Source organism: Vulpes vulpes, unplaced genomic scaffold (assembly GCF_048418805.1).
Source record: "Vulpes vulpes isolate BD-2025 unplaced genomic scaffold, VulVul3 u000000630, whole genome shotgun sequence".
NCBI lineage: Eukaryota > Metazoa > Chordata > Mammalia > Carnivora > Canidae > Vulpes > Vulpes vulpes.
The window spans coordinates 219,041-242,579 of record NW_027325744.1 but is presented as its reverse complement, the minus strand read 5'-3'; the positions used below and the strand labels follow the sequence as shown (position 1 = coordinate 242,579).

Here is a 23,539-nt window from a genome sequence, read left to right as displayed (position 1 = left end):
ACTATGGATAACAATCAATCATTTGAACTAAAGTAATTAATGATTTTGATATATTTTCATCGATAGAGAACAGAGATTTCAATAGACTGAAGTTTCCTTAAAAAAAAAAAAAGAAGGGAACCCTGGGTGGCGCAGCGGTTTGGCGCCTGCCTTTGGCCCAGGGTGCGATCCTGGAGACCCAGGATCGAATCCCACTTCGGGCTCCCGGTGCATGGAGCCTGCTTCTCCCTCTGCCTGTGTCTCTGCCTCTCTCTCTCTGTGACTATCATAAATAAATAAAAATAAAAAAAAAAGATGATTTTAGTCAAGTAAGTCAGGTGAGCTATAACTGCTATATAATTCTAGAAAAAAATAATGAATTCAAGATTTTTAATTTTTAAAATGTAGTTTGATTAAACAGCAATTCTGGCACAAATATTTTTGTTATGGTAAAATACACATACAATTTACCATTTTAACCACTTTCAAATGTGAAATTTAGCATTTACTTTACATTCACAATGTGTGAAAACCATCACTTCTATCTAGCTCCAAACATTTCTATCAACCCCGAAAGAAACCAACTATTATCTTCCCATCACTTCGTGCCCAGCCCAGCCCCTGGCAACCACAGATCTTCTTCCTGTCTCTATGTATGTGTCAGGGTGGATTTTTGATATAAATGGAATCATATAATATGTAACTTTTATGACTGGTTTCTTTCCCTCATTATAAAGTTTTCAAGCTTGATCCGTGTTGTAGCATGTGCTAGGACTTCATTATTTCTATGGCTGAATAATATTCTTTGTATGTATTATGTCACATTCTGTTTATCTGTTCCTCAGTTGGTGGATATTTGCATCCTTTCTACCTTTTGGCTATTGTGAATTTTGCTATGAAAATCTACATACAATTTTTTGTTTGAGTAATAGTTTTCATTCTTTTGAGCAGATACCTAGGAGTGAAATTGCTGGGTCATATTGCCATTCTCTGTTTAATTTACTAATCATAAATCTTTCTATTAAGATGTATTCTTTGCTGTGTTGATATTATGGCTAGGGAATCTGATAGAGATTATATATATATGTGCAGGTACAACTTCACATACCAATTATTACTGTAACATATAGAGAGATATGTATCACAGATATGTGTATACATGTGTATATACATATATATGTCATATATGATAGGCCTGAAAAGTAATCTATGTTAATAGAAAATGTTTTCCTCATAATATGTATTATTAACTATAATGCTATTGATTAATGACTATATGCCAGATTTTGTATTAAGTACTAAGATTTTGAACATGAATAAGTCACCTTATACATGGTTCTTGCCTTAAAAAAATTAAATCTAAATGAATACAGAAAAAAATACAGGAGAGCTAGGGAGAAACGAAAGGTAAGTCTGATCCATAATGGGACAGATAAAAATCTTGTATGCGTTTAGAATTGAAAAACAAAATTTATGTGGCCTTTCAATCTGAAGATGCTTATATGAGGGGAGGATCTATTTAATAAGATCATTCTATTGCCAAGTTTCTAAAAAATCAAGAGCCAGGGCAAATGAAAGTTGGATGGCTTTGGAAACTAAAATAAACTAGCAAATTGTACTTACTGAACCTGGATCCAAACTGTATTCTGCCAATCTCCTCTGAAGCTGGGAACTGACTTTTCTGTATACTGGTTTCCAACATGGAATCACATTTCAGTTAGGTCCCCACCCAGATGGAAGCACAGATGCAGTAGTGGCTGAAAGATTCTTTTGAAACTAATAAGCTGGATTTCCTTGAGATTCAGGAACACTACATGAAAAGGTTTCCAACTTTGGATTTCTCGCAACTTTGTATCTCTCCTGCTGTTCCCTATGAAACTAGGAGAAGATACTAGAGTAGATTAGGTGGTTCAGATCATTTTACCACCCTGGTGAAGTTAAAATCCATAGCAGATGGATTTCAAATAAGCCTTCCACCTCAATACTGCATCTCAGTCTTCCAATCCAGATGTATATATTAGTACTCTTGATGCAATCACTAAAAGAAGTACTTACAGCTGTATAATCAGCTGCAAAATAACTTGGTGTAATTCACATGACTGGTTTATTTATTTATTTTTTAAGATTTTATTTATTCATTAGAGACAGAGACAGAGACAAGAGAGAGAGAGGCGGAGACACAGGCAGAGGGAGAAGCAGGCTCCATGCCAGGAGCCCGACGCAGGACTCGATCCCGGGACTCCAGGACCACGCCCTAGGCCAAGGGCAGGCACTAAACCGCTGAGCCATCCAGGGATCCCCACATGACTGGTTTATGACCAGCAACATCTCTGTCAAAATGACCATTGTGTGACTATTTAAATATTTTGGTTTTACTAGATTCTTCCCCTCAGGTGTTTAATAACTATCAAACAAGAATGAAGAGTTGGGTAAAATGGTGAAAAACTTCAAAGAGGTGGCCAGCATCCCTGACTTGGTTTATGTATACAAATTCTGACATGGGGGAACCCTGGGTGGCGCAGTGGTTTAGCGCCTTCCTTACACCCAGGGCGCAATCCTGGAGACCCAGGATCGAATCCCACGTCGGGCTCCCGGTACATGGAGCCTGCTTCTCCCTCTGCCTATGTCTCTGCCTCTCTCTCTCTCTGTGTGTGACTATCATAAATAAATAAAAATTAAAAAAAATTAAAAAAAAACAAATTCTGACATGGGCATATAATAAATAAGTAGCATCTATAAGCATTTTGTATACAGATAGAGAATGTTGCTATTACCTGTTTATATTTTTTCTTTCTCTTGATTGAATGAAAGTTACTTAAGGAGAGTTTGGTTTTTTTTCTTTTTTCTTTTTTTATCCCAAACCCCACAAAAGTCCAACCTACTGGTGATAGATAAATGATCAATTAAGAATGAGTGAATTCAGATGAAAATTCTAGGTATCTTAATGGTTTCTAGTGATGACTTTCAGGTTCATGTATCTAAACTCTTCTTTCCATTTTCAGACAACATGCTATTTATAATGGGCTTATTCATACTACATTGATATTAATCTTTTACCAGAATGATTTAATCATTAATGATTAAAAATGATTTTTTTGTATAAAACATTTAATGTTAACCTACAACACAATGGGAACTTTTATGAAAAAAATTTAAAGTACACTAGATTTCTTCAGTAAATTATCACGTAAACTATTCAGGTGCAGTACCAAGTTGGGACACTGCATCTTTTGTGGAGGGATTTCCTGTTTGCTGCATTCCTCACAAGTCCTAAAAAAAAAAAAAAAAAAAAGGAAACAGTTGCAAAGTGGAGCTCCTTGTTCAAGCACCAGGTAATACTCCCCTGATTTTGCATTCTGGGGGTTATCACTCTTTCCTCCCACAGTCATTTTCTGAAACTCTTTCCTTGGCCTTGGCACCATTAGCAATTTTCATAATGACTGCTCAGCTGAAGATTCTAGGTTCCTTATTATTTTTTAAGAGATATTCTCTGATCATTTTTTATCCAAACATCACAGTGGAGGCAAGCAAGGACAAAAGAAGTATTTGCTGCAGGAAATTCTGCAGAAGTGGAAGAAAAGACCAGAAATGCCCCACTAACTGCAGAAATTCAACGGACTCCAACTGGGTGTCTTTGCTTGGTCATTTCCCATGTCATTCAGTTGAATCTACAACGTCAGTTTTGGGATGCAGAAGAGAACTTGAAACAAGTGTTTTTTTTTTTTTTTTTTTTAGGCTGATGGCTTGCTGTTTGATAAACAGCTGAAATAACCCGGAGGTGATCTGGAAATGAGCGAATCCTTGCAGATCATCGGCTTCTCAGTATTTTCTCCCTTGCAGGTCCCATGGAGTTCCGAGGTCCTTGGGAGTAACAGATTGTACTGGCTTTAAGTGACAAAATGTGCATCCTTCCTGGAGGAGGAAGGGAGATGACACCTATGCAGCAGCCCTACGGTAAGGAGACAGGAATGGGGTCTGAGCAAAGCAGGCTTGTTTCCACATGGACTAGGAAGGAACATGTGCTTCAGATAAAACTTCCTGAGACCTAAAGTAAATGGGTAGGCCATCCCAAGAACCGTACCGACATACACTTTTTCTTAACAGTCTGGCATCTGACCTCCTTCCCTGAACAAGTATTGAAAGGCCAAGAGACATAACGTGCACGTTGTAGAATAAGATGCAGACTGAATTAAGGAAAAAGTTTTACAACTTCCCAAAGATGTGTGGGCAAAACACCCAAAACAATACCCAACCTAGAGAAGGCCCTTAATATCCTGCCCTTCTGTGTACTGCCGGGGAAATAGCTATGAGTTTGACAGGGAGGGAGACTCAAAGTTATGTGGGAAAATTCCTCTTTGCATGGTTGTAAGCATGAAGCAGACTTCACATAAGGCTGAATAGAGAACATGCTTTATCCTGGTATCCATTCCAGTTACCTTTCATGCCAATAGACAGTGACTTCCCACTCATCTGGCCTTGAGGCAGCAGTAAACAAAATGGAATAATCGGCAGCGAGGAGCAGAATTAAATTAAATTTTCCTAGAGATGGTGTTTTAGACATCTGTGCCAAGACCACTGGGTAATTCCCGGGCTCCCTAGGTGGTGCCTTGTGAGGTTCCTTATTCTGTCCCTTACCCATGTTTACCCCAACCACTGTGGGATGCAGAGGAGAAGCCACGTACATCACTGCTACCTAAAAGAGAAAGAGTTGCCCTTAGATTTTAGGGAAGCAAGAGAGAAAGCCTTTGGAGACTGCAAATCTACCACGTTATGTTTTATCTTGATATGAAGCCTGGCCTCAAAGCATGCTAGGCTCCAGTTACTTCAGTAGGTTGCTGTGTTACAAGTCTGCACCAGTCTAGCTATAGAACACTTTGGAATATTTGCCAGCTCATGCTGACATCTGTTAATAATACATGGCATGACCCATGTACCCATTACCATAAACTCAACCAAAGAAGGGACATCCATCCAGAGGTTAAAAAACCCCTATTACCTCAAAACAGCAATAGAGGGAGAGGATTAAAACCTGCCTCCAGCAGGTGGCTATATCAGAAACTAACTGTACCTTCCAGCAGTTTACACACACCTGGAGTTCTGTCTTGGCTCCCTTCAAGGTTTCTAGTTCTATCCTTGAACCACCACCACCACCACCACCACCCACTTCTCCCACTGATACAGGCAGGGCACCATCATGGGGTTCTGCTGGTTCTACCATTGACCCTGCTAGTCCTTTGATAAGGCACCAAGATTGGCAATTCAGGAACACTCGGGGCTGGGCAGGAAGAGCACGTACACATCAGAAGAGGAATGAAGAGCTGCTATCCTTTGGTTCAGATTGCATAGTAACCATCTAGTACAGATTCCAAGGGACAACTGCAGTTAATGAGTATACACAGAGTTCACACTGCATATATGGGGATATCTGTACAGAGACTTTGTGGGGCAATGAACTCCAGATTTCTCCCAATACTCCAAGCGAGGCGCATAGATGGTAAGAAAGGACAGCAAGAGTTGGACCAAAAAGAACAACCTCTCTAGGAATGTGAGAGGGACAATGGCAAAAATAAGCACAAACCAGCCCAGGTCACCTTTATTACACTCTTGTGGGCTAAGGAGCCCAGAGCATGAATTCATGGGCTTAAGAATTGGCTCTTTATCAAATAAAGTTAAAAAAAAAAAACCCAGCTATGTTGTGGGACTCAGGAAATTTAACAAAACCCCCTACCCCTGGACAAGCAGAGCAGGACTGACTATTTTGGGCTGCACCCACCTTGTGCTGACCTGCTTATTACTTAGGGGCACAACATTGTCAGTCTCATTCCTTTGGTCATTACAAAGCAACAAAAAACATTTAGAAGTTATTCATAAAATGTGGGAAGTTCAAGGAACATCTCTCTTCTGTGCCTCTTCTCTGGTGGTGGGAGAAGCAAGTCGTCAGGAGATGCTGCAGTAGTAGCTGGTTGATAGATGTTTTTTTCCACTTTTATTTTTCATAAAAGCAAGGATGAATGAGAACTAGTGGGAATGTCCCCTTCCCCAGTTGGGACAATGACTGGGTCGAAGTCCTTCGACCTTTCTTTGGAAGGTGTGTGGTGCAGAGGCAGTAGGGAAGGGTGGGCTTGCCAGTGGGAACGTTCACTGCTGACCTTCGCACACACACACACAGGTGGTGACTCTTTTGGGCTGCATGGTTTCTGATCCTCCCTTAGGATACAGCAATCTTAAAAAAAATATTGTATTATAATAATAATATGAATTTCTCTCTCGGTTTTTGTTTGTTTGTTTGTTTCTCCATTTCTTTTAGGGATTAGGAGGGGAGAGGGAAGAAAAATGTCATTCATCTTTCAGGTCCTGAACAGAGAACTTCTGTGTGGCTAAGTCTGGCCTCCTGAAGTGTGGGGGTGTTGGGCCACTCCTCTGAAGGGATGCAAGGCAGCACCCGCCGGGGAAAGTTGGCTTCAATCTGAAACTTTTCAGGGCTTTCTTTCAAGGAGAAGAAGTAGTCATGGATTACTGTTAGAGACTGTGAAAAGTGGAATCATCTCTCTACTCGAGAATCATTGGCTAATTTGAAAATGATCTTGACACTTTCAGGGTCATCAGGGGAAGGCTCTGGGGGCAGATACTGCAGCTTCCCCTCCTTTTCCTCTTGTAGATTCCGCGCACCTCTCTCCTCTGCCAACTTTTGCTGTTGCACCTCCTCCTCCTCCTTGCGCCCCTTCAGCTCTGGCTCCTCCCGTGTCTTCCTTTCCTTCTCCTGGTCAGCCCTGAGAGAGGCCAGATAGGCCTCGTCTTTCTGTTGTCGCAGGACCTGGGTCTGATTTCGTTCTTCCCTTTCAAGGCGTTCTGACACGAGGTAAGTCTGGTTTGCATCCATGATACATGTCAGCTGGTTAATAAGGTCATCGGGTCCCACTGCAGTCGTTCTCTGATCCTTCAGCATAATCAAGGCCAGGAATGGATAGGTGTTCCCTCCTAAACCCTGCAAGACCCTATATCCCTCAGGTTTATTTGCGGAGCATGCCCAGCGAAGCATCCTAGTGTTTATTAGGGAAATAACTTCAGGGCCCAGAGTGTGTTGCAACAGAACTCATCGGAGTCCTGGGGATCATCTCCATGAAGACAAACCAAAAGCAACCAAAGCTCCCGCTTGGCATCGTTAAGTGCCTGGCTGTACGTTCCCTGGTGGAAGGCAGGGTGTGCCCTCCCATATTTCTCTTCAAAAGAGAGCATAAATGAAACAATGTCCCCAACGGGGTCAGTGACCCAGCTGCGAGGGGCAAACCTAAATATATCAAGTATTGTGTAGGTAAATCGGAATGGAAGCATTATTAAGTAATAACCCCATCCAGGCAGCCCCCTTGGCTGTGGTCTTGCAATAGCCTAACTGTAGAGCCTGTGCTCAACTGTATTAACTTGCAGGGGTCAGGATGGAGGTGGGTTGAAAACATCTGGCACACCCTCTTGTTCATTCAATCGGTCCTGTACAGCAGCCTCTATGTCCCAGTAATGCTGTTCCAAGGGATGGCAGCATTGATCCATAGTTGCTATGCCAGTTAGATCCTGAAACTGCAGCAGTTTCTCTGTCTGCTCCTGGGTTATATCCGGCTCCTCAGGCGCTGCCATTTGGCCGCCGCCTCTACGCTTCTTAAAGGAATGATTTGATTACCTCTTATTGTAACGTAATTTCCTGTTTTGATTTTCATACTCTGGGTGTTTTGTTTTGTTTTGCCTGTTTAAAAATTTTCCTCTAATTAAGTTGCTGATTTTAAAAATACATTACTCAAGGTTGCTTTTTCTTTGAACAGAATGAATAACAGTGCAGAATGACCACATTTAAAAAAAAATTACGCTTGAAACAGTACTTAATTCCATGTTATTTGCCATATTCAATTCGGTTTTCTTTTGTTGCTTAGCCCTATAAGACTACCTTTATATAAATAATATTTCCTTTCGAGCACTAGCCATATGAATTAACAAATGTCATACCTGAACTCTGACTGAATCATATTAATTTTGTCTTAATAATTATGTAAAAAATAATTATGTATATGTGCATACTTTTTTGTGGGGAAGGAGTGTAGAATAAAAGAAAGAATGAAAACAGATCCAGAATATTTTTTCATTAATGTATCTTGAAAAAATTAAAATGTACTTGTCCATACAAGTACATCTTTATTAAGATGAAACTTTGTTCATAATAAATAATTCTGCTATAAAACGTCTTAAATCCATAAGCTTTGTCAAAATGGTAAAATTGCTGAATAAACTGGCAACATAACTGGAAAGAAAACACAGACCTATGCACACAAACACACATTAAATAAGTAGCCATGAAGTCACAGTTTGACCCAGTGAAGAATTTAAAACTAGAAGCAAAAGGTAGTCCTTTTATAAATTGCTGATCTCCTCATACACCTTGTTGCTACGTTAGTTGTTTTGCTTAGGAAAGAGGATCATTCTGACAGCTACAATTTGTGTTTCTCTATAAAATTGGAGTTGAAATATTATAAGATATTCTTATGATCTGTTTGATATTTTTAAGAGTATTATTTATACAATATTGAAATAATGAGGAGACATCTAGTCACATGTTTTTTATTTACCAAAATTGGGCATCTTCTATTACCTCCATGGTGGCATCCAAGCCATTTCCCAGTTGGCTTTGTTTAGAGAGGTAAAATTAACTCATTCTCTCACCATCAAATGCCTAAAAGCCCAACTGGGAAATAGAGAGTAAGTAAGACCAAGAGAGATGATATTTATTGTCAAAAGGGATAACAGCTTAATAACTTAGTTATGACTTCTATAATAAATAAGTTTGTATTACATAGATATCACATATGTAATATTTAAATATTACAAACATGTTACTTATATAATGTATAAATATATAGTTACTCATATATATTAGTATATGTATCAATTGTATATAGATAGCATTGCTATTTCTTATATATATACCTACACACACAGAAGTATATATTGCATATGCCCTGTTTGTGTGTGTGTGTGTGTGTGTGTGAGTTAGGAAAATGTTAAAACAAGATCTCAATTAGAAATTCAGGTCCTAAAGACCATTCTAAGACATTATACTTTATTTGCTATGTGAGTTGTGTCTTGGAGCAATACTTCTGAAAGTTTGTTGCTTAAAGGAAGCATTGTGCTATACATTCCTACCTTAATGCCAGTTAATAAGTGAGGTAGGGGAAAGCGTCCATGAAGCTCCCTGGAACCTATTTGCTATACTACTCTAGGAACACTTTTAGTTATCTAAGCCCTCCTTATTGTTGTTATTTTTGACTTCATATATCTAGGGATCAATATATACGAAGTCATCTTTAACATCTGAGTACAACTCTGTTCCCATTATTCACTCACAGTCCTAAACACGGGATTTGGCGATTTAGCAGGTATTCCTTGAGTGCCTACTGTTGGTCTAGGTACTGAGTGAGCTATGGCTGGAAATACAATGAAGAGATTCCCATACTCATGAACTTAATAGTTTAAGGTAGACAAGGAAATGATCATATAAAATGCAAAATATAAGTGGCAGCATCTATAAATATAGAAAGCAGGTATTTCCTTAACTTTGAATGGCCAATCTGCATATATATGCAGCCCTCTGGACTGAGACCTGCAGTGCTCTGGAATTCAGCCAAGCCCAGAAATGATTTATTCTGGAAATTTGCTCACAGAGATGGGACTCAAAACATGTGGCTGATTCATTTTTGAAAACTTTTATTGAAGATGTAGAGACTTTTTACCTTTATTTACTTTTAGGTAGAAGTCAAATATTTCTGAGGGCTGTGGATTACTGCAAACTGAGTTTTAAACTATCCAATGGTGTTAAACTTGATCAGATGCTCTGAAAAGATAGCATGAAGTTTTTTTTTTTTTTTTTTAGATAGCATGAAGTTAAAAGTAAATTGAAAGACTGTAAACCTATTACTGTTTTCAATTTGAATGTTAGTTTGTGATTTGAAATTAGTGTGGAAGAAAAAAACAAATATCCAGTGATTAAAACTCAGAGCAGCATTGCTAAAACATTGCTCCAGAGGGGAGGGCTATGAAAATCCTATACAAATACATTCAAGAAGAGGTTTAGTTTTAAAAGGCAACAAAGGCAGTAAAATCTGTATTTTTCCATTCACAGTGTAAACTCTTTTAAATGCTCTTTAGCTACTTGCTTATCATATCTACCAGAGTTTAATGTAGAGAAACATGCTGAGTAGAAAAGTGAGCCCACATGAAGGAGCCTGGAAATGTTATAGAGCAAAGCTTTTTCAAAAAGTATTTATTTTCTATATGGCCAACAGCAGAAAGGCATGGGACACTATGGTGTACAGAGAGTTAAACTGTGTGCGTGTCTGGGGGTGGGGTGGCAAATGTAAGAAGAAATACTAATTCTGAGCCCTCAAAAACCTTTCCACTTTTCTGATAGCAAACTCTATTTGAATATGCATGTTCAGCCTCTCCTAAGAGAAATCTTGTTCCTAGCCAAGAAAGGTAATGTCATATCAATCTAAACATTCAGCTATACATTGAATGTGCTGATCTGGTCATTAGGAACAAGGATACTGGTTACACATGCACTATTTCTGTTACCTGTTTCCTAAGAGATATCAAGATAATTGCTTTTTGTGCTTCAGTAATATTCTATGCATAATATTTCACTTGCTGCATTATTTTATAAGTATCTACCTCTGTATATATCTCTCTGCTTGAGGACGGGTACTCTTAATTGTCTTTCTGTTTGCAACACCTAACTCAGTGCTTGGCAGAAGGTTGGCACATGGTGTTTAATTCAAGGAATGACTATGTTTTTTGGCAGGCCAACTTCCTCTATAACTCACCAAGTACGGTTTTCTTTCTTTAAAGACTTTCTAAATAGAATGTATAAGTTAAAGGGCAAGAATTAATTATTAACAATTTGCCTAAGAAATTAAGTCTCTAGATGGCATAAATCATATGCTATCAGTAACATTCATGCTTCTGTTGAAAACCTATCAACCCTTCTACAATTTCAACTTACAATCTAAAATGTGAAAATATTCAGCTGGAGATGATCAAACCCACTGGGCTGGACAGAGCAATAGGTCAGCACCTTTGCCCACATCCACAGCCTGGAGGTGTTAGAAGGTAAGCAGCGCCTTCATCATTCTGGCAATCTATTTTAGTCTAAGTCTACATCAAAAGCCTGTCAGGGCTCAGTGCTGATAACAAAGCACTATCGCTTTTCAAAGTGACAGAGCATAGTGACATATCAACACTAGGACTTAAATGAAAAACCCCTTCTAATTTAATGGGGAATCTGCTGAAGCTGTATTCAGCCCAGAATCCTGGTTTTCAATTAAAACTTTTTCAGGGGATCCCTGGGTGGCTCAGCAGTTTGGTGCCTGCCTTTTGCCCAGGGCGTGATCCTGGAATTCCGGGATCGGGTCCCGCATTGGGCTCCCGGCATGGAGCCTGCTTCTCCCTCTGCCTGTGTCTCTGCACGCCCCCGCCCCCATGTGTATCATGAATAAATAAATAAATCTTAAAAAAAAAAACTTTTTCATAGCAAGAGAAAAGTTTGGCATATCCTTTCCTTTTTTGAGGCAGTTATGGAATTGTGTGGAGAAGACAGTAGTATGGTGTAGAGATGGCCCGGTACTAGCTAAGTACGTATGAGCCCTTCTCATCCACTAATTGCAGTTCCAACAGTATAACAAAAGTCTTACCTAAAACTCATACTGCTGAAAAGATCCTTTCTCTCAACACAACTTTTCTTCAATGAATGTTTTTTTCTGACACAGAGCATAAGAAGACAAAGGGGAACAATATATCAATTACTTACTACCTGCTTGTGCCAAGTACTATCAGTATAGGGAGGGGAAGGGGCTCTCACCTATGTTATTTCATGTAAATATTACCTATGCTATTTCATTCCTACTAAGGTATAGAATGTAGATGTCTATTTTCATGTTTTGTTCATACAGAAAAAGAAGCACATGAGTAATTAAGCAGCTTCTGTATGGTCACACACCCATTAAGGGGTAGAGTTGCAATATGCCCACCTAGTCTTTTATATTAGCTACAATATTGCTAAAATTTAAATGTGGAGAACTATGGATAACATCAACGTGCTGACATAATTAAACATTTATTTATTTATTTATTTATTTATTTATTTATTTATTTAATGGTGTTTCTCACTTGCACTTTCCTTTTTAAAAAAAGATTTCATTTACTTATTCGAGAGCGAGAGAGAGGGGCACAGACACAGACAGAGGGAGAAGCAGGCTCCCCGCAGGGAGCCCGATGAGGGACTCGATTCCGGGACCCTGGGTCACGCCCTGAGCTGAAGGCAGACACTCAACCGCCGAGCCACCCAGGCGTCCCTCACTTGCACTTTCCTTAAACGAATTTCTTGAAACATATATCTTAAAACAAGCTTCGTTTTTTGGGTATCTTTTCTTAAAGGTTTTATTTAAATTCCAGTTAGTTTCAGGTGATTAACAATTACATCAAGACCTAAAACCGTAAGAGTTTTAGAAAAAAACAGGGAAAAAATATCCCTGATATTGGTCTTTGCAATGACGCATTATATATGACACCAAAATTATAAGCAATAAAACCAAAAAAAAAGTGAGATAATATCAACTTAAAATACTCTTGCACAACAAAATGAAAAGCAACCCATGGCAAGGAAAACGGTATTTGCAAACAGCACTTAACATCTAAAATATATAAGAAAATTCAACAGCAAAAAACAATCTGATTTAAAATGGGTAAAAGATTTGAATAGACTGTTTTCCCTGAAGAAGATATGCAAATGGCCAATATGTACATGAAAATGTCCTTAACATTACTGATCATCACAAAAGTGCAAATCAAAATCACAGTGAATGTTACCTCATACTTGTCAGAATGGCTATCAGGAAGATAAGTGATAACAAGTGCTGGTGGCAAGGATTTGAAGTTAAGGGAATCCTTGTGCAAGTTGGTTGGGAATGTAATTCAATATGGGTACTATGGAAGGCAATATGGAGGATGGAGGTTCCTCAAAAAATTAAAAATAGAACTCCATATGATCCAGCAACCACCCTATGGTTACATAACCAAAATAAAATAAAATCCCTCTCTGAAAGAGATTTCTGTATTTCCATGTTTATTGAAGCATTATTTACAATAGCTAAGACATGGAAACAACATACTATACATAAACAAATAGATGAATAAAGAAAAAATATATGAATATTATTCAGCCATTAAAAAGGGAAACCTGCTGTTTGGTTTTTTTTCTTTTGTTTCGTTTGTTTATTTTTTTAATTTCTTTTTATTGGAGTTCAATTTGCCAACATATAGCATAACACCCAGTGTTCATCCCATCAAGTGCCCCCCCTCAGGTCCCATCACCCAGTCACCCCAACCCCCACACCCACCTCCCTTTCCACCACCCCTTCTTCGTTTCCCAGAGTTAGCAGTCTCTCATGTTCTCTTGCCCTCTCTGATATTTCCCCACTCATTTTCTCTCCTTTCCCCTTCATGCCCTTTAACTATTTTCATATTCCCCAACTTAATGAGACCATATAATGTTTGTCCTTTTGTGTGTGTGTGTGTGTGTGTGTGTGTGTGTTCCATCCTTGGAACAAAAGGATGATTTATTTATTTATTTTATTTTTTATTGGTGTTAAATTTGCCAACATATAGAACAACACCCAGTGCTCATCCCATCAAGTGCCCCCCTCACTGCCCGTCACCCAGTCACCCCCACCCCTGCCCACCTCCCTTTCTACCACCCTTTGTTCGTTTCCCAGAGTTAGCAGACTCTCATGTTCTGTCCCCTTTCTGATATTTCCCACTCATTTTTTTTCTTTTTCCCTTTATTCCCTTTCACTACTTTTTATATTCCCCAAATGAATGAGACCACATAATGTTTGTCCTTTTCTGATTGACTTATTTCACTCAGCATAATACCCTCCTGGTCCATCCACGTCGAAGCAAATGGTGGGTCTTTGTCGTTTCTCAAGGCTGAGTAATATTCCATAGTATACACAGACCACGGTTTCTTTATCCATTCATCTTTTGATGGACGCCGAAGCTCCTTCCCCAGTTTGGCTATTGTGGACGTTGCTCCCATAAACACTGGGGTGTAGGTGTCCCAGCGTTTCACTGCATCTGTATCTTTGAGGTAAATCCCCAACAGTGCAATTGCTGGGTCGTAGGGCAGGTCTATTTTTAACTCTTTGAGGAAACTCCACACAGTTCTCCAGAGTGGCTGCACCAGTTCACATCCCCACTGACGGAGTAAGAGGGTTCCCCTTTGTCCACATTCTCTCCAACATTTGTTGTTTCCTGTCTTGTGACTTTTCCCCAATTCTCACTGGTGTGAGGTGGTATCTCATTGTGGTTTGGTTTTATATTTCCCTGATGGCCAGTGATGCGGCGCTTGTTGGTCATATCTATGTCTTCCTCTGTATGATTTCTGTTCATGTCTTTTGCCCATTTCATGATTGGATTGTTTCTTTGCTGTTGAGTTTAATAAGCTCTTTATAGATCTCAGATACTAGCCCTTTATCTGAGAGGTCATTTGCAAATAACTTTTCCCATTCTGTAGGTTGTCTTTTACTTTTGTGGACTGTTTCTTTTGCTGTGCAGAAGCTTCTTATCTTGATGAAGTCCCAATAATTCATTTTTGCTTTTGTTTCTCTTGCTTTCATGGATGTATCTTGCAATAAGTTGCTGTGGCCAAGTTCAAAAATGGTGTTGCCTGTGTTCTCCTCTAGGATTTTGATGGAATCTTGTCTCACATTTAGGTCTTTCATCCATTTTGAGTTCATCTTTGTGTATGGTATCAGAGAATGGTCTAGTTTGATTCTTCTGTATTTGGATGTCCAATTTTCCCAGCACCATTTATTGAAGAGACTGTCTTTTTTCCAGGGAGAGTCTTCCTGCTTTGTCGAATATTAGTTGACCATAAAGTTGAGGGTCCACTTCTGGATTCTCTATTCTGTTCCATTGATCTATGGGTCTGTTTTTGTGCCAGTACCACACTGTCTTGATGACCACAGCTTTGTAGTACAACCTGAAATCTTGCATTGTGATGCCCCCAGCTATGGTTTTCTTTCTTAATATTCCCCTGGCTATTTGGGGTCTTTTCTGATTCCACACAAATCTTAAGATGGTTTGTTCCAACTCTCTGAAGAAAGTCCATGGTATTTTGATAGGGATTGCATGAAATGTGTAAATTGCCCTGGGTAGCATGGACATTTTCACAATATTAATTCTTCCAATCCATGAGCATGGAATATTTTTCCATCTCTTTGTGTCTTCCTCAATTTCTTTCAGAAGTGTTCTATCGTTTTTAGGGTATAGATCCTTTACCTCTTTGGTTAGGTTTATTCCTAGGTATCTTATGCTTTTGGGTGCAGTTGTAAATGGGATTGACTCCTTAATTTCTCTTTCTTCAGTCTCATTGTTAGTGTATAGAAATGCCATTGATTTCTGGGCATTGATTTTGTATCCTGCCACGCTACCAAATTGCTGTATGAGTTCTCGCAATCTTGGGGTGGAGGCTTTTGGGTTTTCTATGTAGAGTATGTCATCGGCGAAGAGGGAGAGTTTGACTTCTTCTTTGCCAATTTGAATGCCTTTAATGTCTTTTTGTTGTCTGATTGCTGAGGCGAGGACTTCCAGTACTATGTTGAATAGCAGTGGTGAGAGTGGACATCCCTGTCTTGTTCCTGATCTTAGGGAAAAGGCTCCCAGTGCTTCCCCATTGAGAATGATATTTGCTGTGGGCTTTTCGTAGATGGCGCTTAAGATGTCGAGGAATGTTCCCCTATCCCTACACTCTGAAGAGTTTTGATCAGGAATGGATGCTGTATTTTGTCAAATGCTTTCTCTGCATCTAATGAGAGGATCATATGGTTCTTGGTTTTTCTCTTGCTGATATGATGAATCACATCGATTGTTTTACAAGTGTTGAACCAGCCTTGTGCGGGACAGCTTCTCATTCTTGTTTTCCGTGACCTCGATAGACAGTTTTGAAGGGATGTGTTGGTCAGCTATTTTGTTTTTTTTTTTTTTAATTATTTTTTTATTTATCTATGATAGTCACACCCAGAGAGAGAGAGAGAGGCAGAGACAGGCAGAGGGAGAAGCAGGCTCCATGCACCGGGAGCCCGACGTGGGATTCGATCCCGGGTCTCCAGGATCGCGCCCTGGGCCAAAGGCAGGCGCCAAACCGCTGCGCCACCCAGGGATCCCATGGTGAGCTACTTTGTTGCAGGAGCCTCAATTTGGGTGTGTCTGATATTTCTGTCATGAGTAGGCTGGGAATATGGAATTTTGGAAAGACTACCACAGTGGTGAAGTGCTTCTGTGCCTTTCCATCCCATCTCAGTTGGGGGTGCATGAGATTCACACAGCATTACTGCTGACTTTCATCACTGACTTTTGTCACTCAGTTAAAGTTGTGTGTGCCAGTCTGCTGCCCCAAGTCACTGTTTCCCTCTCTCTACACTCTGTTGTTTAGAAGTGTGCTCTAAATCTACCCCACCTTTGGGGTAGGGGGTGGGGAGGATTTTCCTTCACCTCCTGAAGTGAGGAGTCTATTGTTAGGAATTCTTTTATTTTTTATTTTTTAAGATTTTATTTATTCATTCATGAGAGATACAGAAACATATGCAGAGGGAGAAGCCAGTTCCCCGTGGGGAGCCTGATGCAGAACTCAATCCCAGGACCCCAGCATCATGACCTGAGCCAAAGGCAGTTATTCAACCACTGAGCCAGGTGCCCCTATCTGGAATTCTATTAAAGCAAAATTAGCCTTTTCTCCCCTATTTGTTCATTTGTTTATATCAATATAAACTTGTGTATATTTATTTCATATTTTGGTCATAGTCCAATGCCGTATTATTAAGAAATCTTTTTGAGTGACAAAAAAAATGAATTAAAGTATCTCCACAATGCTCTGAGGTTGGTACCATTATTATGTCCACTTTACAGGTGAGGAAACTGAATCTTAATGTCAAAATGGCACAGGCCAGATTTGAATCTGTCTGGGTCAGGCAAAAATTGCTCCAGGTTGCTTGCAGGAATTGTCTGCTGGATAACAAACACTTTCCTCTCTCTAGACTTCAGAGGATCCAAACACATCCAGGCCTCCCCTTCTCAATTACCTTCTTCCCTATCCCTTACCCCAATTTGCTCTATTAATTAATTTGTACTTTTATAAAGTTTCTCTTGCCAGAATGTTGAGCAAAAATCACGTCTACCATTTCCACACAGCAGTTATTTCTATCTTCTAAGTTCCCTCCCTGTCTTAACTCCTTGGCATCCATTGTTTTATATTCTATTAGCTCATATGGGCAGAGGACTTGGCAGTTTGTAAAATGCTTTCACACATCATCTGATCCTTGTGATGTCCTTATGAGGTAAGCATCACAACCAATGTGTTTCCCATTCTCTATGGGAGATAGTTGAGGTCAATGAGCCTGAGAAACTTGCCCAGGACCCACTGCTGGGAAGTGGTAAACCCTATAAGGCAGAAGGAACACCATGTAGAATGACTCAAAGGCAAAAACCAGTATGGGACATTTGAGCCAGTGCCCACTGTTCATTATGGAGTATTAATGTGTAACACATTGGTGCCTATTCATATTACTTATTCTTTTTGATTCATTCTTGGTAGGTTTTATGCTTCTAGAAATGTATTCATTTCTTCTAGGTTATCAAATTTGGTGGCATATAATTGTATATGGCAGTTATTTTCTGATCATATGCATTCCTGTAGTGTCAGTTGTAATGGCTCCTTTAGTTTCTAATTTTATTTATTGAAATCTTTTTGTCTTGTTTAGTGTAGCTAAAGGTTTGAGAGTTTTATCTTTCAAAAATACACGTACATTTTAAAGATTTGTTTTGAGAGAGAAAGAGAGAGAGAGAGAGCACACAGGTGGGAGGAGAGAGAATCTCAAGCAGGCTCTGCACTCATGACCTTGAGATCATGACCTGAGCTGAAACCAAGAGTCAAAGGCTTAACTGACTATACTACCCAGGTGCCCTGATATATATATGTTTATTTATGTATGTAATATGTATGTCCAATGTGGGACTCAAACTCATGACCCCAAGATTAATAGTCATATGCTTTACTGATGGAGCCAGCCAGACACGCCTGTTTTATCTTTTTGAAAAACCAGCTCTTAGTTTCATTGATTGATCATTTTTTATTGTTCTTCTAGTCTCTATTTCTTTTATTTCCAGTAAATACCAGTGCATACCTTACTAGGTATGAATCTTTTTCAGCTTTGTCCAAAGGTTTGACATTACCTGTCCAATTAAGACAATGAGGATAATATATACTACTTAGATAAAACTCAGCGCATCACCTGCATGTTTTGCTATTCATTTTGCACTCTCTATGACATTATACACACTTTTTACCCCATCATCAGATGCTATGTCCTTTAACCCACTGATTGCAACTTATTTTAAAGTAACTCTTAACTTCTCTCTGATAGATAGCTAAAGTTTTGATGGAGTGACAAGGAGTTGTAAAGCATAAAAAATTTTTAGATACAAAATGGCCCTTTTGTATCTAAAGGATAACCTTAGACCCTATAAGCTCTCTTGAACTGTCTATTTCCTGTAGGCTTTGCCCACTACTTATTATTTTTCCAACACTAGCAAAATGACTATTTCATACAAATATTTAAGTGTTTTGTTGAATTAATGGACAATATAAAATGTGTATCGGGGGTCCCTGGGTGGTTCAGTGGTTTAGTGCCGCCTTCAGCCCAGGGTGTGATCCTGGAGACCCGGGATAGAGTCCCAAGTTGGGCTCCCTGCATGGAGCCTGCTTCTCCCTCTGCCTGTGTCTCTGCCTCTCTCTCTCTCTCTTGTGTCTCTCATGAATAAATGAATAAAATCTTTTAAAAAAGTGTATCTAGAACAGGGATAGGAGAAGAAAAGAGAGAAAAAGGCAAACATACTGGGGAAAGTTAGTTGAGAAAATGAATTCTACCAAATGGCTCATTTTTGTTAGGTACCAAGTTGAAAGTACATCCTCTTTCTTAATTCTTACTCTGCCTTGTCTTCACCTTCATCAAATGAAAACAAACAAACAAACAAACAAATAACTAAAGTTGATCTATGTGAAGTTATACAATGCCTTAGGGTTTTTTAGAACATATAAGTATAATGAAATTGGAACCATTAATTGAATCACACAATAATTCTACAGAGAAGAGAAAAAAATGTATTGAAAAGAAGAAACTGGTTCATAAAATAAGATTAAAAAATACATCTTTTAAAAATAAGATTAAAAAATACATCTAATCTTTTAATAAGATTAAAAAAATACATTTGAGTTTCAAGTTTAAAAAAATGCCAACACCAAAGACTGGCATCGAGTGGTAACAGTGGCAGTTTATTAATAATCTGTCATGTAAAGCTGACACAGTATATGCTGAATTCTGCTCTGCTTTACAATGAAATCCCATCCAGTTTATTACTACCAGAATTAAATATGTTCTATTGAAAGGCTTTAGTAAGCTTAAATATGATTTAAAGTTCTTTTTCCAATACATTTATTGCTTTCCTAACACCTTATTATCAAGAAGTCAGATCAACAAAAGTCTAATCTTGATTCTCCCACATATCCATGGTATACCAAACAGGGAGCAAGATAAAACACACATGTTTATAGGGGTTGATAGGTTTGCCTTTAGACAAATGGAAAAGTCATAGCAACTAAATTACTTGTTTCTGACACGTTGGGAGCAGGGAGGAGACTGCTGGAAATAATATAGGGTAAGTATTAAATAATAAAGGGTAAGTATTAAAAGTTACACCTGTAGAATTCACAGATGGATAATTTATTTAATCAGAATCAGAATTGAGCTATCCAGATAGGAAGAATCTATTTAAAGGTGTAAAAAGGTGATTGTCCATATTCAGACTAAAGGATTTGGAGGAGGTATTTTATAAGTAAACATTAATGAACCAGATTTTCATAAATGGTAATTGAAGTTAAATTCCATTTTTTCTACGTATTGTTCAGTTTGGCTATGCAGGATTATATCACCACCAGTTACCTAACATATTTTACATGACCTCTGTTAGTGTCAGGCTTCCAAAAGTGTGCTATGAGGATCTGAGGGAAGACAGGCTAAAAAGCATATGAGCCAGTCCAATTAGTAGAAAGGTTAAGAGTCATTACACAGTAAAACAACTGGAACAGAGTTCAGGATTTGGCATAGCGATCAGTAAAGAAATAAGTAAAACTCTGTACTATAAATATGTTGAGTTAGAATACTAGTTTTCATCCATCAGATAGTTAAGAGTATTCTTATTACTGAATAGTAAGACCATAATCTCAGATACACTTGTCTTTATTCCATGATTAAAACGTTTTTCAAATGAAACTTGAGAATTTGTGTCTATTTCCAAAATCTCAGAATAGAAATATAAATACAAAAGCTCTGCAAGATTTCCAACTTTAATCTCTTTCATTGAAAATATTAATCATCAAGTAGCAATATTCTAACACCTACTACTAGATAAGAGTGCAGAGAGGAGGATGTGGGGAAAGAGGATACCAGGAAGTAAGTATACTACCCAAGATAAAATTTTGCCATGGATAATAGAAATGAAAAGGTGTGTGTGAGTGTATGTGTGTGTATTTCTCATTTATTGGAGAAAGCATTATATAACGGTACTTGTTAATAAATTTCTACAAAGAAGAGGTTTACAAGTTCAAAAGAAGAATAGAAGAGAAGTAGAACAGCAGAAGCCTCAGTTTTCCCCATTCTAAATTCAGGCAATTGGAAGTGACAATTTTTAAAGTTTCATAATTCTCAGATAGACAATTCCAAGTGAATTTCCATAAACCATAATTGACTCATGATCATTGGCTAAGTAGCTCAACATGTAATTCACCATGTGAATATAAATGGAAACTTTGGTCAAAATAAAAGTGTCTTAAAAAAATAAATAAAAGTATTTTTTGTATAAAATATTCAGAATATCAAGGTGAGCACTTCCTAAGGAGCTGGATTTGTTGGCATTATGTGTGCAAAGTGTTAAAGAGAAAGTACATAACACTGGATTTAGGAAAACCTCTGGGAGCATGACATAATGCACATAATGACTGTACTGTAGCCATCAGCTTCCAGGTGGTGAAGGGTTGTAGTGTGCTGTGGTAAGTGGTATGTTGTGGTAGGTGGCATGTTGTGGTACGTGTGTGTACACATGCACACAATGGGTCACACGAACAATTACATTCTTTTTCTTTTTTCTTGTCTATTTTCGCCCCCCCCACCCCCCGTTTCTTATTCCTGACCATACTATGGGCACTTGCCTTTTTGGAAGCTAACAAAAACTCGTTAGCTTCTCCCTGAGCTATTGCTTAAATAATTTCTTTTTTCCCCGTCTCACTCACTCCTTAAGCTTCATTTGGTATAGTGAAGACAGCATAAGCTTTGGAGGCTATCATGCTGGTAACATATGGAAAAGTTATGATTATCTGAGAATCACAGACTTTTAACTATGTACAATACGAGAGTCCCCTTTTCCTCCTTCACGTTTTAAATTCCTTGTTTCCTTCCCATTGTGCTTACATATAAAAATATACTTTGTTCTTCATTCTGCTCCAAAACAATTTCCCAAACGGTATTCTAAACACAAATCTGTGTCAGAATCCTCTTGGGACGCTTGATGAAAATTTCACTTCCGAGGTTTTACTCTAGATCTTACCAAATCAGACACCTTGGATGGTATGGGTACCTGGAAATGTGTGCTTTCATAAGCTTGCTTTGGGAAATGTGCACATGGAAGTTGCATACAACTGATCTAAACCATTATGCTTACGCAGTGGTTTAACAGTCTTGTATTAGGTTCTAGAAACTATTTTCTGAGAAAATCTTAATCATAGCTGGCAGGCTGCCTTCTAAATTTAACATAAGAAAAACTAAAAGTGGGAAATGGAATTAATTGCCCTTCGCAACAGTTCAACCTGGACGGAGATGATTGTGGGAGCACTGCACTCACTTGAATAACTCACCAGAAACCTGTGGCTGACTCTTCCTTTTGTGATTTTTGATCGTCATTCTGGATTCCTTGTATTACATGTTACTAAATACTAATAAATGTATTGCTTATTCATCTTTTCTTTCCCTCCTATATCCTAATTTTAGAAGAAAAATATCGTAATATAGTACAGAAATCATAAAGGACAGGGTTTATGGGTAAGAAGACAATTTTGTCACTCTTCTCTGAAAATTTGAGCATTTAAATGACAATGTGACAATATAATAAATATTTTTATTTCTTTAAATTTGTAAAAGAGTTTCCTGAATATTTCTCACTGCTTGTTTTTTATAGATGAAATAAACTGCTTCATATAGTAGAAGTAAGACAGCATGACATGTGGTTTGTCATTTCAAACCACAAATTCAATTATTGGTGTATGAAAACACATGGGTATGTTGAGTATAGTTCCATAGGATAACTTTTAAAAATTATATCAGAATATTGTGTGTGTCTTCAGTTACATGATTATTTTCTCTAGGAAGATCATAGGGCTTCAAATGAATGAGTGAAACACACTTGGCTAGCAATATTTTAAAATCATTTTTGTTTCAGTTAAAGTCACTGATGCTGACTATGAAAAAAAGAAGTATTACATTTTGACTGTCCAGTTTCCCCTTCTCAGAAACTATGTACAATCAAGGCCATTTTGTATGTGTTTCCTTTGCTATCTTCCCATCTCCATTGGCTTTTCCTGGGAGTTTAAGTGGCTGTCACCCCCCAGCACTGTGCAACACCTCTCTAGGGGCCAGGAATATCCTGGCTTTTCTCATACAACAAAAGGAAATCCTTTGAGGTCTAAAACATTAAGTTTTCCTAAAGTAACTAGAAAAAAAGATAAGAGAGCCCTAACCAGAAGCAGTTGGGTTTATGGAATACAGAACCCTAATTATCAGCTACTACAGACTGGCTAGGCTGTCCCCCCATATGTCATATCGTACTTTCTCCCATCTCTTTTAAGGGAGGAGAAGTTCCACATGTAACTAGCTATCTTTGAAGAAAACAGATGATGTTTTATCCATGTGCAGGATAAAAGAAATCTTTCTTCTTTCTGGAGGGTCAGTGATATATTGTCAAAAGTCTCAGATGTTTCAGCATTTACTCAGAAGTCTCTTTTATTTTTATGTAGAGTAAACAAAACATCATCCTAAAATTCCAGAACTCAAAAAAACTTAGAAATCAGATTATTCCACTATCACATATTTATAAATGATAAAATGAAGACCAGAAGGCTATACTTCTAGAAAATCTTACTAGATGGAAACATTCCCCTTATCTGCCTTCACTACTAGCAAACCTCGTATTCTCTCTTTAAGATCTAGTTCAAATTTTCTATCTGTGAGGTAGGACACTTTCATTGACTCCCACAGGCACTTATTATTACCCTGGCCTCTCCTATAACATTTGTTTCATATCCTTCTAATACGATCTATCATCTCTGGTACACCTCTCTGGCTGTGAAACCTTGAGCGAGTTTCAT

General features: G+C 38.3%; 1 protein-coding gene and 1 pseudogene across 1 annotated transcript in view; both read right to left on the bottom strand.

The window, feature by feature from the left end:
• The window catches only part of LOC140596747 (piwi-like protein 1), a gene marked incomplete at its 5' end in the record, with an annotated part of 99,961 nt that overhangs the window by 32,082 nt on the left and 44,340 nt on the right, over nt 1-23,539 (bottom strand). The gene's annotated exons all lie outside the window — the stretch shown is intronic.
• The window catches only part of LOC140596752 (FAS-associated factor 2 pseudogene), a 62,021-nt pseudogene continuing 44,038 nt past the window's right edge, over nt 5,557-23,539 (bottom strand).